Here is a 17793-nt window from a genome sequence, read left to right as displayed (position 1 = left end):
GTCCTTTGCTCATCTATCCTGGTCTAGTATGCTGGCTCTTCTACCAGCAATAAATACAGAATTCAGAGGGTCATCAGCTCAGCAGAGAGAATTATTGGGAAACTTCTCCCCCATTAGACCTCATCTACAACACCCGACTGTGCTCTAGGGCAATGAAAATTGTTGGTGACCACTCCCACCCAGGCCAAAGCTTCTTCAGGTGACTCAAATCTGGCTGGAGGTTCTGGTCCATCCCTGCCAAGACCACAAGGTGAATGAAAACTTTTTTCCTCCCTGCAGCTGTTAGACTCTGCACAATCTCCACCCCCTGTGCTCCCCCTTAGGACATAGCTGTCTTTTTTACTGGTACCCATTTGGGACTGTTGATGCATTGTATGATGCTGCCGTCTTGCTACACGTTTTACGCCCACTGTTATTATCTGGTTACATGCTGGTGTTCTTCAAACCGCATGGCTCTCACTCTCACTGCTTACTGTCATTGTCTATTACTGTCATTGTTTTACTGCCATTGTATATTACTGTCATGTCATAGTGCCCTGTTGTTGCCACACCCAATTCTGGGCATGACCCTTTCGTACTTGACGATAACAAACAAATATAATGTGTTCATAGAACAACTTCTAAAACTAACTGGAAAAACTAAAATACAAGATCTCTGCAGCAGATGGCAATGAAGATAACATCACATATATTAATTCCCACAGTAATAGAATATTGTAGTGTATTAACCATTGGCAGATGCAAAAAGAATATATAGTAAAAGTATATTTAGATTACTAAATAGATTACAGCAGCAGAATTTAAAGACAGCTCAGTTCTCTCTGTCAGACATGCTTACCGGTTAAACATTGCTACTGCTTTTGAGCTTTGGAGCACCACTCTATAGGTAAATGCAGCTTATGGCTGAAAGGTACCTCCATGTGGAATGCAAAACTGTGTTTCATGAAGAACCTCTTCACTGTATTTTTTTGTTTGCATTGCATTCAGTCCATGTATAATATATATACTGTAGTTCGTTTTTAACTTAGATCTTAAAAACAGTGAGTGGAAGTATCCAAAGAAAAATTCACAGATGTTCCTCTTCTGAAGACTGAAGCTGCCCTTCTACTGGATGCTGGTGCTAGTCTCCTTTCAAATATGGTCGCCAGCGCCACATCTCTCCTCTTCCATTCACAGCAACTTTGGGATAGGTTGGAACGTATAGTTGTTTGAATGAAAGTTGTTCTCACTGTTTTCTAAATCCGTTGTGGCCTGAATAGTTGGTAGCCGCAGTAGCCATATTGTAAATGGATTTGCCTGTTATCAAACAGTTCTTGTCACAAGGACCAGCAAAAAGTGACTGTGAGACTCGTAAGAGTAGGAGCCAGAAAAGAAGGACTGCTACAAATGAGATGAGTAGTGTAGTTCATTGTCCTGAATTCACCCGAACACCACACTTCAGTACCATTCAGCACTGAATCTGTGGACAGAGTCAGGCGGAGTCCAATTACTTGCGCTTCATTTCATGTTTCATGTGACTCCAATACTTTCTTCCTATGGCACGGAAGTAAGGGAGTATAGAAGGAAATATGGAGTCACATGACTCTATATGGAATATGGAAATATGGAGTCACATGAAACGTGATGTGAAGCACAAGTAAGTGAATACCCACTGACCTCATCCACTGGTTCAGCGCTGAATGATGCTAAATTGTGGTGTTTGAGAGAATTTGGAATGATCTTCTGAATTCCAACATCAACACTAGAGATGTGTATACTCAGGGTATTAACCCACTATTACCGTCTCTCCCCTAAAATAAGGCAGCCTCCTAAAATAAGACCTATCTTATATTGAAATATTAGACATTCCCTGAAAATAAGATCTAGCTGCACCCTTAACCCCCCCCCCCCCCCCGCTCCACCGCTGCTGTGGCCAATTTACCTTTCCTGCTTCAGCCCCTCTCTTCCAGAAAGGTGGATCCCCCTGCTGGTTGTGGCTAACGCTGTGCATAATTCAAATGCATCAGCAGTGAAGGCAGCTAAACTACTACTACTGTAAAAGAGCCTGTGTACAGGAAGTGATCTCTGTTTACTTCCTGCAGAGGGCAGCGCTGTTACTGTATAACTTTAGTTGCCTCCGCTTATCTGAGCCCAGGCTGAATTATGCAAAGCGCCAGCTGCAGCCTGCAGGGGGATCCAAGTTTCTGGAGGAGAGAGCAAGAAGCAGGGGAGGTAAATCGGCCGCAGCAGTGGTGGAGGGGGGAGGTTATCTGCTACCAGAAATACTACCTAGGGGATCTGGCTATATACTTGGGGGGGGGGGGTCTGGCTATGTACTGGAGGGATCTGGCTACCGTATGAGGGGGGATCTTGCTATATACTGGGGGATCTGACTAAAGGGGATCTGGCTATGTACTGGAGGGATTTGGCTATCGTATGTATTGGGGGGATCTTGCTATATACTGGGGGATTTGACTAAAGTGGGATCTGGCTACCCCCACAAATATAAGACCTCCCCGAAAATAAGCCCTGGCACATTTTTTTTTATAAAAAAAATGAATATAAGACAGTGTCTTATTTTTGGGTAAACATGGTACTTGAAGTTCTGCTTTAATCATCATAGATTACACATTAGCTTCCTGTACATTTTTCATTTCATAAGTGCAAATAAAGGAATACTAAAAATTAAGTCTGTTTTCAAAAGTGCACATAATTGAGAGTGTATTTGTATTGTTGTACAAAAATATTTCTTGTTAAATTTTCCCTTTTTTTTGGCTTACTATTTACCAATGTATGCATCTCGTATTTTCTGCATAGATAACATTTAATAATTAATGTTAATAAATGGTGATTGTAGTTTACAAAAAAAAATTGCTACACACAAAAATAACATTTAAATCGCAAATGAATAGTCAATTCCTGTTTTGCTTTCACAAAATATCTGATGTTCTGAAACTCATTTAGCTTTTTCTGCTGTATATCATGTAGCCTTCCCACAAAACACGTGGAGCGTGTCTCAGATACCATTAATTCAGCCACTTACTAGAAAAACTGAATTTCACAGTTGGTGCTTGCTGAGTGTATTCCAACCAATCACTCTGTCCAAAGGCACAGCTGATTCAAAGAAAGATTTCAGTCAAATGTATTACAATTGACTGCAAGCTTCAGTTGGCATGTAATGCTGAATTCAAGTCTCTTCTCCATAAATGTATTATTTTTCAATTAAAAGTCTATTGCCTGATTGCTTCATTTACTTTAAGTGTGGAAAACAAGCTTTTTAATTACAGTTCTCTATGTAAGAAAATTCTGGGATGTGATCTAACTTCTTTGTCCATCTCTCTCTCCGACTGTATACCGAGGCAGTTCCGCGGAATTCCGACTTATACGGAAAAATTTTAAAATCTCTCTCTCTCTCTCTCTCTCTCTCTCTCCCTCTCTCTCTCTCTCCCTCTCTCTTTCTCTCTCTCTGTACAGACACAAACATGTACAGATATACATAGAGACAGGAGTCTATGCAGCCCACACTCCATAGCAGGTCATAGAGACACTCAGGGGTTGATTCACTATAACAAATAGTGTACCTTATCAGAGTTAACATGCTTTATCAGAGTTAAACACCTTATCAGCATTAAAACACCTTGTCAGAGTAGCATAACGAGCGCTACAAACTTATGCCTGCTAATTGGCAATGACGAGAGCTCCACTCGTGCTGCCCTGAGCCCCTGTGGGTCCAGTCACTTTAAAGGACATTATTCCTGCACTTTGATTGGCCCTATAGGCTGCCTGTCACTTGACAGGAAACTTGACAGGCAGCCTATTGGGCTAATCAAAGTGCAGGGATAATGTCCTTTAAGTGTTTGGACCCGCAAGGGCTCAGGGCAGGGCGAGTGGAGCTCTCATCATTGCCAATTAGCAGGCATAAGTTCGTAGCACTCGCTATGCTACGCTGATAAGGCGTGTTGACTCTGATAAGGCATGTTAACTCTAATAAGGTGTTAACTTTGGTAAGGTGTGTTAACTCTGATAAGGCACGCTATTTGTTATAGTGAATCAACCCCTAGGGCTCATATGCAACTTACTTTTTCTTCTGCCTTTCTCCTATATGATATTTTCACACCCAATAAAATGCCTTTGAAACCACCAGCAAGCAACAAAATGCTCAAAATTATTTTGACTTTTTCATCTACTTTTTGATACTTTTTCTATTAACAGTCAGGGAAAATAACTGTGCTCCAACGATCGGATCACAAAATCAGGGGATCACAGCTACAAGAGAGTAACCATACTACCAAATACACAAAATACAGAGAATAAGCAGCACTTCCTTATCCGCTTCACCAAATCTAGGTAGTTGACAGACACCCCGGAATATAAATTCAGAGAGTGCACATAGTGCCAAGTATCGATTTAAAAGCCCACACTCTGCACCCCACGCTGCACTCCAGGCAGAGATGCCACCACTGTGGAGGGGTGACAATACAACTCCCCCCCCCCACCATGGATTCACTCACCAGACTGAGTCCTGTATTACTGCATATCACAGATCCTTATCTATCCAAAAGAGCAGCCCACTCTGGCTCTTCAATCCACAATTCCTTTATTAAAAACACTGAATGAGCCATGGTATGATGAAACGCGTAGGTGGGAGTAAGGTGGTACGCTGACACTAATCCAGGAAGAAGGTGGTGGCACCTCCCCCTGAAGTGCAGCATGGGGTGCATAGTGTGGGCTTTTAAAACAATGCTTGGCACTATGTGTGCTCTCTAAATTTATATTCCGGGGTGTCTGTCCTGTACCTACATTTGGTGAAGCGGATAAGGAAGCACAGCTTATTTTCTGGATTTTGATACTTTTTCGATTGCAAAGAGCTGAAAAGTTATTTTAAACAGGAGATGAAAAATAAAAAGTGAATTGCATATGACCCATATACGCCCAATCTAATTGACTTTTCCTCTTGAAGAGGAACTGTAACGACAAAACGGCCCCTGGGGGGTACTCACCTCGGGTGGGGGAAGCCTCCGGATCCTAATGAGGCTCCCCACGCCGTCCTCCATCCGTCAGGGGTCTCGCTGCAGCCCTACGTGCAGCGGTGACGTAATATTTACCTTCCTGGCTCCTGCGCAGGCGCTCTGACGGCTGTCGGCGCCGAAGTAGGCGGAAATACCCGATCGCCGTCGGGTCTGCTCTACTGCGCAGTTGCAAGTTTCCGGCGCCTGCGCAGTAGAGCGGACCCGACGGAGATCGGGTATTTCCGTCTATTTCCGTGCCGAAAGTCGCCACAGCGCCCCCGCTGGAGCCAGCAAAGGTAAATATTGAACTGACAGTCGGCACAGTCGCCGGCTGTTCGGAGGGCTGCGGCGAGACCCCCGTGGGACAGAGGACGGCGTGGGAAGCCTCATTAGGATCCGGAGGCTTCCCCCACCCGAGGTGAGTACCCCCCAGGGGATCTTTTTAATGTTACAGAGTCTCTTTAAGAAAAACATTTACATCTTCTGTTTAAAATAACTTTTGCACTCTGCAATTTAAGTATTTTCTTGCTTGAGAGTGGCTTAAAAGCAATTTTATTTGTAACTTGAAAATATCAACTAGGTCCTAGAAGAAATCTTAGGAGACAATGTGAATCGGATTTGGCCCTATGGTACTTCCAGATCCAGACAGACAGGCACTGGCCTTTCAAAAGGATAACAAGGTAGTAGAAAAGGACTAGAAGAAAGCATTTCTGATAGATGCAGGGGTGAAAAATGATAGCAATATCAGGAAGAATAGTATAAAAGTTTGATAAAGCCGAATAAGCTAAATTAGGTGCCGATTAGCAAATACTAATCTGAGCACTGGCGGCTGCATACAGAACCAATATGTCAGGGCCAGCTCTAGACTTCTTGCTGCGCATGGCAAATTTGTGAAGATCCCCCCCGGTTTGGAATGATCACACAGCACCCAAAATTTTTCACCCTCAGTATAGGTAGTAGGTAGCCAAGTGGTATAGGTGCTTCCTGTATGGAGTAGCCAGTATAGTTGCCTTAGTATAGGTAGCCAATATTGTCGCCCCCTGTATAGGTAGCCAGTATAGTTGCCCCCTGTATAGGTAGCTAATATAGTTGCCCCAGTATAGTTGCTCCTAGTATAGATAGTACAGTTGCCCCAGTATAGGTAGTTAGTATAGTTGCCCCAGTACAGGTAGTATAGTTGACCCAGTATAGGTAGCTAGTATTGTTGCCCCCAGTATAGGTAGTATAGTTGCCCCAGTATCCGTAGCTAGTATAGTTGCCCCAGTACAAGTAGTATAATTGCCCAAGTTGCCCCCCGTATAGGTAGTATAGTTGCCTCCAATATAGGTAGTATAGTTGCTCCAGTATAGGTAGCTAGTATAGTTGCCCCCAGTACAGTTAGCATAGTTGTCCCCAATATAGGTATTATAGTTTCCCCAGTATAGGTAATATAGTTGCCCCAGGAATGAGGAGCAGTGGGCACACAGTGGTGGAGAGGGGGGCCAGACCCCCTCCCTCACCTGAGGCCCCCCTTTCTGTGCTCCCCTCTCCAGATATTAGCCAGTGTGTCAGCAGCAGCGGGTGTGTAATGAATGACTCATCTCTTCATTCCGCGTTCCAGGCTTCAGGTGCTGCCACTGCATTCCACATGTCTTTTCCTTTTTCAACACTGCCCGCTGTACTTGCATCAGTACAGTGGGCGGTATTGAAGAATGACAAGACCTGTGGAACACAGTGTCCGATGCCTGGAATGCGGAAGGAAGAGGTGAGTCATTAATTCCTTGCCCACAGCCCCTGATACAGTGACTAATATTTGGAGGGGGGAGCACATCAGATATTAGCGGAAATATTATAGGGGGCGCCCTCCAAAAATTAGTGGAGGGGGCAGAAAGGGGGGCCCTGTGTGCCCGCTGCTCCTCCTTCATTCGCTACTACCCCCTCCTACTCACACCCCCCAGCGCTGCCCCCAGACTTCCGCTGCCTGAGGAAGACGCCTCACTTGGCGTCATGGGTGGGCTGGGCCTGTCATTGGGCACCGGGTATTGGTTTTAGGTAATTAAACTAGGGCTCGGCTGCTATATATCAGCGCTGCGTAATGTTTATAAATACAATAAATAATAATAATAATAATATATAGCTGAGCTTCAGATATCTGCTCTATAAGATAGAGGAACTCCTGTGCCTGCTTTATCAAAGCAAAACTCCAGCACCTGTCATCCCAGCTAATTATTCCACACTAGAGTTTTTCCATAGTGTAGAGCAGTGGTCCTCAAACTAAGGCCCGCGGGCCGAATGCGGCCCCCTGAGGCCTTTTCACTGGCCCCCAAACAATAATGTATAACTTATATATGTGACTCAATGCTCCTTTAAATATTGGCGGCCCGCATATAGAATAGCAGTGCTACCCATCCACATACTGTAGAAACAAGCAAGCAGTCATTCGCTGTCTTCCAATCCAATTCTGCATGAAGTGACACTGCTGTCTAACTGGATGGCAGGTTTTCCCCTGCTTCACTGTCTGGTGCACAAAGACATCCTTCGAGCACCGCATGCTGGGAGTTCTCCTCCGGGTTTGATTGGAGGGAATCAATACTTAGATTCTATGTAATGTTTTTGAACATCATTTTATGTATGTTCCGTCCCCCCAGCAGTCTGAAGTATGTTGACCTGGACCCTTGACCAAAAAAGTTTGGGGACCCCTGGTGTAGAGGTACTCCGGCAGCCAACATAGCTGTTAAATACCACTGTGAGCCCCACCCAAATGAGTATATAAGGCACCATAGTGAGCCTACAAATTTATGGCAAATACCTTCTGTTTGAAGAAGGCTAATTATATTCAGCATTACTTTTTAGTAAGAGGGATTTTTTAAACTGTATAAGCTATAAGTTTCATCACTATACACCAGCAGTTCTGGATGTGTGCCTGGCTTTCAGGGGCATCAAGAGATGCTTTGCATATTCAGGAGTGATGCTTAATGGGAAACCAGTTGCTCAGTTAAAGATTATTTATCACAAATCCCTTATGTTTTAGAAGGCAAATTATATTCAGCATTGCTTTTTAATAGAGGGTTTTTTTAGCCCTCATACTTTTCTAGTAGCTCTGGGTCATGAACCCATGAGCTATCTAGGGAGTCTTTAAAAATTGTAAGGGCCTGAGCCAGGGGCGTATCTAGAAATCCCCGGGCCCCCCTGCACGAAAAAAAAAAAATCCACCCCCCCAAGACCCGCTCAGGGACTTTTGGGAGGCAGAAGGGGTCGCAGCATAAGAGGAGAGTGTGGCAGATCAGTGGGGAGGGGGGACATTCCCCCCCTCCCTCCCCTTGGGCTCTCCTCTTAGCGCTCCCCCTCCTGCAATCATTGGTGGAAGCGGGCAGCAGCAGCAGCAGCGGCAGGCTGAATACATTACCTCCTTCTCGCTGGAGGCCTTCCGATCTCTAAGAGCAACTTCCTGTTTACACAGGAAGTTGCATGAAGCTTTTAGAGAACGGCAGGGGTCGCATCCCCTATTTTTACGCCAGTAGCCTGAGCCCACTAATGTAGTTGTGTCCGCTTTTCAGTTACACATCAGTGTTACAGATGCTGAAAAACGGACAGAAGCGGATACAACTGCATCAGTGGCTCAGGCCCTTAGTAAATGAAAATCTAACAGTAGCACAGCCAGCTACGAAAAATACCACTTCCCCATGCTTAAAAAATTAAGATTCAACTTAATTTAAGATTTAAAGCAAACCTGAAGCAAGAGGGATATGGAGGCTGCCGTATTTATTTCCTTTTAAGCAACATCACTTGCCTGGCTATCCTGCTGATCCTCTTCCTCTAATACGTTTAGTCATAGACCCTGAACTAGCATGCTTGTTTCAGGTGTGTGATGCAGACATTGCGGATGCCGGGATGATCAAGCGCACAGCCAGGCAACTGGTATTGCTTAGAAGAAAATAAATATTTCAGTCTCCATATGTCTGTCACTTCATGTTCCATTTCAATTAAACTGCAACTTAGAATCATTTATCTTTAATAATAATAATGAGTAGTAATAATAGTAGCTGTACTATTACTGCTATTACCACGTTTACTACTAGTGTTGCTGCTTTTACTACTGCTGTAAGGAAAATAAGCCTCTAAAGTATATATTCCCCTGATTCAGTCTTTCTAGTACTGAATTTGTCTGACAATCACTTATTCAAGGCATCATTTTCATCTATAAAACTAAACATTTATGCAGCACTTTGCCACATTTTAACACAGGGTTACAGTCCTATTGTGAGGATAGTTTATTCTAAGACTGCATTCATTTATCACTATAATCCCTACAGTCACGGCTGATCATTTAAGCACAGTTCCAATTGCTTTTCCCACTCATGTATTCAACCGACTTCAACCAAAGTCTACACTTTTGTTTCCAAACCAGCGTTAACTCTTACATAGCAACATGTTATTGTAAAGAGTTTAGTTCTCCAAAGGTATAAGAATTTCCTCTTATCAAGCACACCTTGGTGCCATCTCTCCATCTGTTATTCATGGATGTCTCTTAACGGTTTCTGAAAATAAGATTTGCTCCCTTCCCCCAACACAAAGGTCAAGACTCCACAGAATTGATCTATTATGTCAGCAGTCCAGTGATAACTAAGCACAATATGGCAGAAATGTTTTGCTTGACATAGCTACATGAAATAACTGCAGTCTAGCATGAAAAGTATTTGTGTTACACTGTCAATGGTGAAGTTATTATTATTGATTCATATGGCGCCATTATATTCCATGGCTCTGCACAGGTAAGTATTTACCGACAAGTTGCACTAACAAATAAGGGCCTTATTGATCAATGCTCAGTTGTATAGCACACCTTGCGCTAAGTAAACATACATGGGCCAGTAAAATAAACCAATAGGAAGATACAATAGGAGACAGGGCCCCACCATAGATAAACTTACAGTGAAGGAATTAAAACTGGATAAGGGATGCATTTGGAGGTGGGGAGTTGGGTTGGGTCGGAAAGCTTTAAAGAGAAAAACCTGTGTGGTCCATGCATAGTTAGGGGGAAGCAGTGATGGTTCAGTAACCAGCTAAAATAGCCTAGGAACTATGATCAGTAGTAACTGGTAAGCTTTTCTCATTGCTTTTAATAACATTTTTGGAGTGTTTACCATTATCCTAAAAAACAGAAGATGTTGAACTGATTTAGAGAAGTGGTTCCCGAGAAGGCAAGAACTTGAACTTGAAAAATCCTGGATCCAGGAGTTGTCAGAGGTGACCAGAGTAGATGAGAGGAGGAGATCACTGGCAGAGTATAAGCTGTATAGTTGAGTGAGGAAATGATGAGGACTTGCTCTGGCATTTTTGCTGTATTCTGAGCCAGGAAGAAATAGATTTATACAATGTATTTTAGTTGGAAACAACAAGAGGTGGTTAACAAGAATCCCCCCCCCCCCGCAAACTACAGCCCATACTGCCCTGAATGCAAATTTAAAGATGCATATCTTGTACCTGGTATGTGGTCGGTTTTGGAACAAAGTGACTGCCTATGCAAACGGGGCAAAAAATCTATTACCCAATAAAATATTTGTGCCTTTTCAACTGCGTGTTAGAGGATACTGCTGATGATGTGGCCCTGAGACCATCACCATTGTATGATATAATCCTTATAGTAGCTAGGTGGGTGCTTCTTGCAAAATGGTTAGAGCATACCCCCCTTCCCCCAGCTTGTGTATGGTAAAATAAGAGCTACACAGCCGACTTTTGCTTGAAAAACGGAATACACTGCAAGCTAGAGATAAGAGCACAAAGTCCTTTATTAAAGTCTGGAAAAGATATGTCTCCAAACAGTTGTCAGAGACAGAGAGAGGAGCTTTGATGGAGAATTTTAAATGGACTAAATGGTATCTGGTGGAGCAACTGTAGAGCTCACTGTGTAAACTGGAGGTGTTGTAAGGTTATTAGCGAGAATCCATGGCAGACCCCACAGGAGTCCTGGAGTCGATGACAGAGGTATGTAGAGATGGAGGGAAGGAAGGGTGGTTTGGGAAGCGATGGTTGAATGCTTATGGTGGTTGTATCCAGGAAGAGGGCTGGGACTTAAAAAGATAAGTCTTATATGAACCTTGGGAGGATAGGCGATTTTCGCTGACATACAGTATATACAAGATATGATGTATAAATGTGATTATTATCTGAACGTTGAGTTCCACATTATAAGCATATCATTATGTTGTAAACAATTAACCTGAGAAAACAATATGTTTAAAAAATAAAAAAAAGTGATTGAAAAGTTTAGTGAAAGGTTTAAAGGAATTAATTGTATGTGTAGTACAGCTAAGAAATAAAACATTAGCAGCACAGATATTGTTTCCAGAACAGGAAAGCCTCATACACACGCTCAACAGCGGTCTTTTATGCAGCACAATTATCAAACAACTTTTGTTGTGAAACACGTTGAAACAACCAAAAAAAGTTGTTTGCTATTGTTCAAACAACTGATAAGACGTCAATTGATGTCAAAAACAATTGCAAACAACTTTTTTGGGTTGTTTAAACTTGTTTCACAACAATAGTTGTTTGATAATTGTGCTGCATAAAAGACCGCTGTTGAGCGTGTTGTTGGGGCTGAAGAATTAAGAAACTCTAGTTGTTATCTATGCAAAAGAGCTTATCTGAGCTCCACGACCAAAAAAAAAAAAAAAAGAGTGAAGCTCTTACCTCAAATGTATCTCATTGTTTCTTGTTTGTTTATGGATTTTCTGCAGAGGAAAATTGAAAAGGTCATTAGCTCTGCTCTGTGAAATCATTTAAAATGCTGAGTGTAATGTGTAAACTGCATATATTAGAGAATAATGCAATGTTATAAAAAAGCTATATAATTGAAAATAAAAATATGAGACTATTTTCTTTGCTACTAATGTTCTATTACTTATCAGTACTACACATAGAATTATTTATATCATACTTTTTTTTCGCTTCAGTGTTACTTTATTATGAGTTTTCAATCAATTATTACCCCTAAGGTTCAAGCTCAAAAGGCTGTTGTATTATCAATGCTGTCCTGCTGATCTTACTTTGGCTTTACTAGAGTTTGAATCACACACCTGGAGGCATGTGGGTTAATATGGTCAGACTTTTTTTTCAAGATGATTATATACATACTGGGTCTGTGGCTAAAAGTATTACAGGCAGAGTATTAGGAGGGCAGTTAGGAATAATGTGTTGTTTATAAGGAAATACATGTGACAGATTTGATTGAATTCATGCAGGGACACTAAATAAAAAAGTAGGGAAATAACAATTATTGTTTTGTCCATATTGGGTTTAAGAAAGTGAGAGGATATGGAGGAGAACATAAGGAATCTGCCTTTGAGGATACCCTGAAAGAAGAAAAAGATACAGACGTCTGAGAGCTATTATGGTATAACATTTTCAAGGTTAGCAATAAAGAAAAAAGATAAGACTGATACTCACAGACACAGATTATATAAGAGGTGCCCACACTAAGGGCAAGTAAGTAAAACTATTTACTTATGTGGTGCTTTCTCTAAGTCTGGTCTCAAGACCCAAAAGCTAAGGTGACAGTTTGCAAAAGCGCTATAAAGACAAGTGTGAAGGAAGGAGGAGGAGCAATGGCTAGGCACACAATGGAGTGGCTTCTGATAGCAGGGTAAGAAGGAGAACAATGCACTCATTAGACATGGTCATGGTCATTTAAAGGTCCTGCATGTTAGATTTTTTAATTTATTTTAATTTATTTATTTATTTATGTATCTATATAGCACCAACATATTACGCAGCGCTGTACAGAGTATATATTGTCTTGTCACTAACTGTCTCTTAGAGGGGTTCAACAATCTAGTCCCTACCATAGTTATATGTCTATGTATGTACCTTGTAGTGCATGTATCATAGTCTAGGGTCAATTTTAGGGGGAAGCCAATTAACTTATCTGTTTGTTTTTGGGATGTGGAAGGAAGCCGGAGTGCCCAGAGGAAACCCACGCAGACACAGGGAAACATACAAACTCCTTGCCGATGTTGACCTGGCTGGGATTCAAATCGGGGACCCAGTGCTCCAAGGCGAGAGAGCTAACCACTATGCCACCGTGCTGTCCATGCTAGGTCTTTAAACAATGTCAGGAAACACCCTTAAAAATGCTGGATTCTAAGCCTGGACAATTCCAGATGTCCATCTCATCTGTGCTTCATCTAGCACGTGTGCAAGTCCTAGGCAGGTGATTCACTGCATGTTCATGTTAAACCGTACCACCATAGTGTTCTCTCTTTCCAGCTTCTGCCATCACCTCTTTGCCCCCTTCTCCTGTCTGGGTTACTCATTCATTCACCTAACACTGGAACCAGTCTGATATCATGCCATTGCAGAGGGAGCATAGTTTCCTGGACAGGGGGCTGTATAGGTAGTGTGTAGGAGATAGAGATCTGGATAGGTGTGTAGGTGAGCTACAGACATCAGAGGGCTACTCTCCTAGACACTACAGATCTGGCCCATCCATCCCTATACTCCCTTGGTGGTGACGTTAGCCATTCGTCCCAGTGAGGTGAGTGAATGGGCACACTGGGCAGGGGTAGAAAGGTGATCTGATGTCTACGGTATGGGAGAATTCTGTTGCATAGTGATAGGCACATCTGCAGAGCGTTCATGTCAGGAATTGTAGGTTTACAAATCCTAGCTTGAGGATTTGCCGGTCAGCTGGTGAACCACAATGCTAGAAGTTCGCCCTTTAGGTTCGCTCAGTGAACCAAATCACAAGAAGTTACTATTGATGTGGGTATGCCAGAATCAGAAGAACTGACACCAGGTATTGATGAGGGATGGATAGGTAGTACAGATGTACAGATCTAAAATTTAACTCGCTATTTTTTTCTGTTGCACATGAACTGGAAATAGCAGCTGCATTACCAGAGCTTTTGTATATTGATATATTGATAGATAGCACTCCACAACGTAATCATAGTAGTCACTTCACATCCCATAAGGTATTGCACTCACCCAGCCTGTTTGACCACAGTGTGATTGGTCAAAGATCGCTCTCAAGTTGTCCCACACCGATTGTGCATGTAATCTTCCTCTACTTCTTCCCAGTCGTTCAGATGTCCAGTAATTCAATAGGTCAGATAACCTCATAGGATGAAAAGACCTCGCATAGTATAATTCCTTAAAAGCAAATTTTATTATAAACACTCACAAACAAGTTGGTGTTCACAGCACTCAAAGTATTTTACGGGTTCTCCTCCGTGCCTCTCGGACAGGCTCGTTGGCTTGCCACGTCTCCGCCGCTTCAATCCTAGAACGCCGCAGCGTGCACTCAGTACTTCCTGACCGTCCGGAATTATACTATGCAGAATTATACTATGTGAGGTCTTTTCATCCTATGAGGTTATCTGACCTATTGAATTACTGGACATCTGAGCGGCTGCGAGGAAGTTGAGTTAGATTACACGCACAATTGGTGCGGGACACCTTGAGTGCGATCTTTGACCAATCTCACACTGGACAAACAGGCTGGGTGAGTGCAATACCTTATGGGATGTGAAGTGACTACTGTGATTACATTGTGGAGCGCTATCTAATAATATACAAGCGTTTGAAAAGGGCGAAGCCTACATAGAGCACAAACATTTTATGAGATTGGTTCTCACTAACAAGTGGACTTGCGTGTTTTACTGTCTGGCCACTATTTTTACCTTTAATAATTTTTTTTAAAAGAACTTTATAATACCATTAAGAACTGATTGACATTCCAACTGTAGAGCTTTTCTTAACCACTTCCCGACCGCCGTATATACAATTGGTGGCCGGGAAGTGGACCCCGCAGGACCGCCGTATAGACAAATGGCGGCGGTCCTTTTACGGGCATGGGCAGCGCGATCGCGTCATTCGTGATCGTGGCGGGTTGCTAGCACCCGGATCGCCGCATACAAAGTGTATAATACACTTTGTAATGTATACAAAGTGTATTATACAGGCTGCCTCCTGCCCTGGTGGTCCCAGTGTCCGAGGGACCACCAGGGCAGGCTGCAGCCACCCTAGTCTGCACCCAAGCACACTGATTTCCCCCCCCCTACCCCCTGATTGCCCACATAACCCCTCAGACCCCCCCCCTGCCCACCCCCCAGACCCCTGTTTGCACCCAATCACCCCCCTAATCACCCATCAATCACTCCCTGTCACTATCTGTCAACGCTATTTTTGTTTATGCCCTAAACTGCCCCCTGCTCCCTCCTGATCACCCCACCCTTCAGATTCATCCCAGACCCCCTCCCCCCCTGTGTACTGTATGCATCTATCCCCCTGATCACCTGTCAATCACCCATCAATCACCCCCTGTCACTGCCACCCATCAATCAGCCCCTAACCTGCCCCTTGCGGGCAATCTGATCACCCACCCACACCAATAGATCGCCCGCAGATCCGACGTCAGATCACCTCCCATGTGCAGTGTTTACATCTGTTCTCTACCCTAAACTCCCACTAATTACCCATCAATCACCCATCAATCACCCCCTACCACCTGTCACTGTTACCCATCAGATCAGACCCTAATCTGCCCCTTGCGGGCACCCAATCACCCGCCTACACGCTCAGATTGCCCTCAGAACCCCCCTTATCAATTCGCCAGCGCAATATTTACATCTGTTCTTCCCTGTAATAACCCACTGATCACCTGTCAATCACCCATCAATCATCCCCTGTCACTGCCCCTAACCTGCCCCTTGCAGGCAACCTGATCACCCACCCACACCAATAGATCGCCCGCAGATCCGACGTCACCTCCCAAGTGCAGTGTTTACATCTGTTCTCTACCCTAAACACCCACTAATTACCCATCAATCACCAATTAATTACCCCCTATCACCACCTGTCACTGTTACCCATCAGATCAGACCCTAATCTGCCCCTTGCGGGCACCCAATCACCCACCTACACGCTCAGATTGCCCTCAGACCCCCCCTTATCAATTCGCCAGCGCGATATTTACATCTGTTCTTCCCTGTAATAACCCACTGATCACCTGTCAATCACCTGTCAATCACCCATCAATCACCCCCTGTCACTGCCACCCATCAATCACCCCCTGTCACTGCCACCCATCAATCAGCCCCTAACCTGCCCCTTGCGGGCAATCTGATCACCCACCCACACCAATAGATCGCCCGCAGATCCGACGTCACCTCCCAAGTGCAGTGTTTACATCTGTTCTCTACCCTAAACACCCACTAATTACCCATCAATCACCAATTAATTACCCCCTATCACCACCTGTCACTGTTACCCATCAGATCAGACCCTAATCTGCCAATTGCGGGCACCCAATCACCAGCCTACAAGCTCAGATTGCCCTCAGACTCCCCCTTATCAATTCGCCAGTGCAATATTTACATCTGTTCTTCCCTGTAATAACCCACTGATCACCTGTCAATCACCAATCAATCACCCCCTGTCACTGCCACCCATCAATCACCCCCTGTCACTGCCACCCATCAATCAGCCCCTAACCTGCCCCTTGCGGGCCCACACCAACCCACACCAATAGATCACCCGCAGATCCGACATCAGATCACCTCCCAAGTGCAGTGTTTACATCTGTTCTCTACCCTAAACACCCATTCGTCATTCGTGACGCAATCGGCCGCCGGCGCCAGGCTCCGCCCCCCTCGCGCTGTAACCCGCTGGCCGTTCGGAAGCGCTGGCGGGTTACTAGCACCCGGATCGCCGCATACAAAGTGTATAATACACTTTGTAATGTATACAAAGTGTATTATACAGGCTGCCTCCTGCCCTGGAGGTCCCAGTGTCCGAGGGACCACCAGGGCAGGCTGCAGCCACCCTAGTCTGCACCCAAGCACACTGATTTCCCTCCCCTACCCCCTGATCGCCCACATAACCCCTCAGACCCCCCCCCCTGCTCACCCCCCAGACCCCTGTTTGCACCCAATCACCCCCCTAATCACCCATTAATCACTCCCTGTCACTATCTGTCAACGCTATTTTTTTTAATGCCCTAAACTGCTTCCTGCTCCCTCCTGATCACCCCCCCCACCCCTCAGATTCTCCCCAGACCCCCCCCCAGACCCCCCCCCCCCCCTGTGTACTGTATGCATCTATCCCCCTGATCACCTGTCAATCAACTATCAATCACCCATCAATCACCCATCAATCACCCCCTGTCACTGCCACCCATCAATCGGTCCCTAACCTGCCCCTTGCGGGCAATCTGATCACCCACCCACACCAATAGATCGCCCGCAGATCCGACGTCAGATCACCTCCCAAGTGCAGTGTTTACATCTGTTCTCTACCCTAAACTTCCACTAATTACCCATCAATCCCCCATCAATCACCCCCTATCACCACCTGTCACTGTTACCCATCAGATCAGACCCTAATCTGCCCCTTGCGGGCACCCAATCACCCGCCTACACGCTCAGATTGCCCTCAGACCCCCCCTTATCAATTCGCCAGCGCAATATTTACATCTGTTCTTCCCTGTAATAACCCAATGATCACCTGTCAATCACCCATCAATCACCCCCTGTCACTGCCACCCATCAATCACCCCCTGTCACTGCCACCCATCAATCAGCCCCTAACCTGCCCCTTGCGGGCAACCTGATCACCCACCCACACCAATAGATCGCCCGCAGATCCGACGTCAGATCACCTCCCAAGTGCAGTGTTTACATTTGTTCTCTACCCTAAACACCCACTAATTACCCATCAATCACCAATTAATTACCCCCTATCACCACCTGTCACTGTTACCCATCAGATCAGACCCTAATCTGCCCCTTGCGGGCACCCAATCACCCACCTACACGCTCAGATT

Source organism: Hyperolius riggenbachi, chromosome 4 (assembly GCF_040937935.1).
Source record: "Hyperolius riggenbachi isolate aHypRig1 chromosome 4, aHypRig1.pri, whole genome shotgun sequence".
In the NCBI taxonomy this organism is placed as follows: Eukaryota; Metazoa; Chordata; class Amphibia; order Anura; family Hyperoliidae; genus Hyperolius; species Hyperolius riggenbachi.
This window is presented reverse-complemented; position numbering follows the sequence as displayed.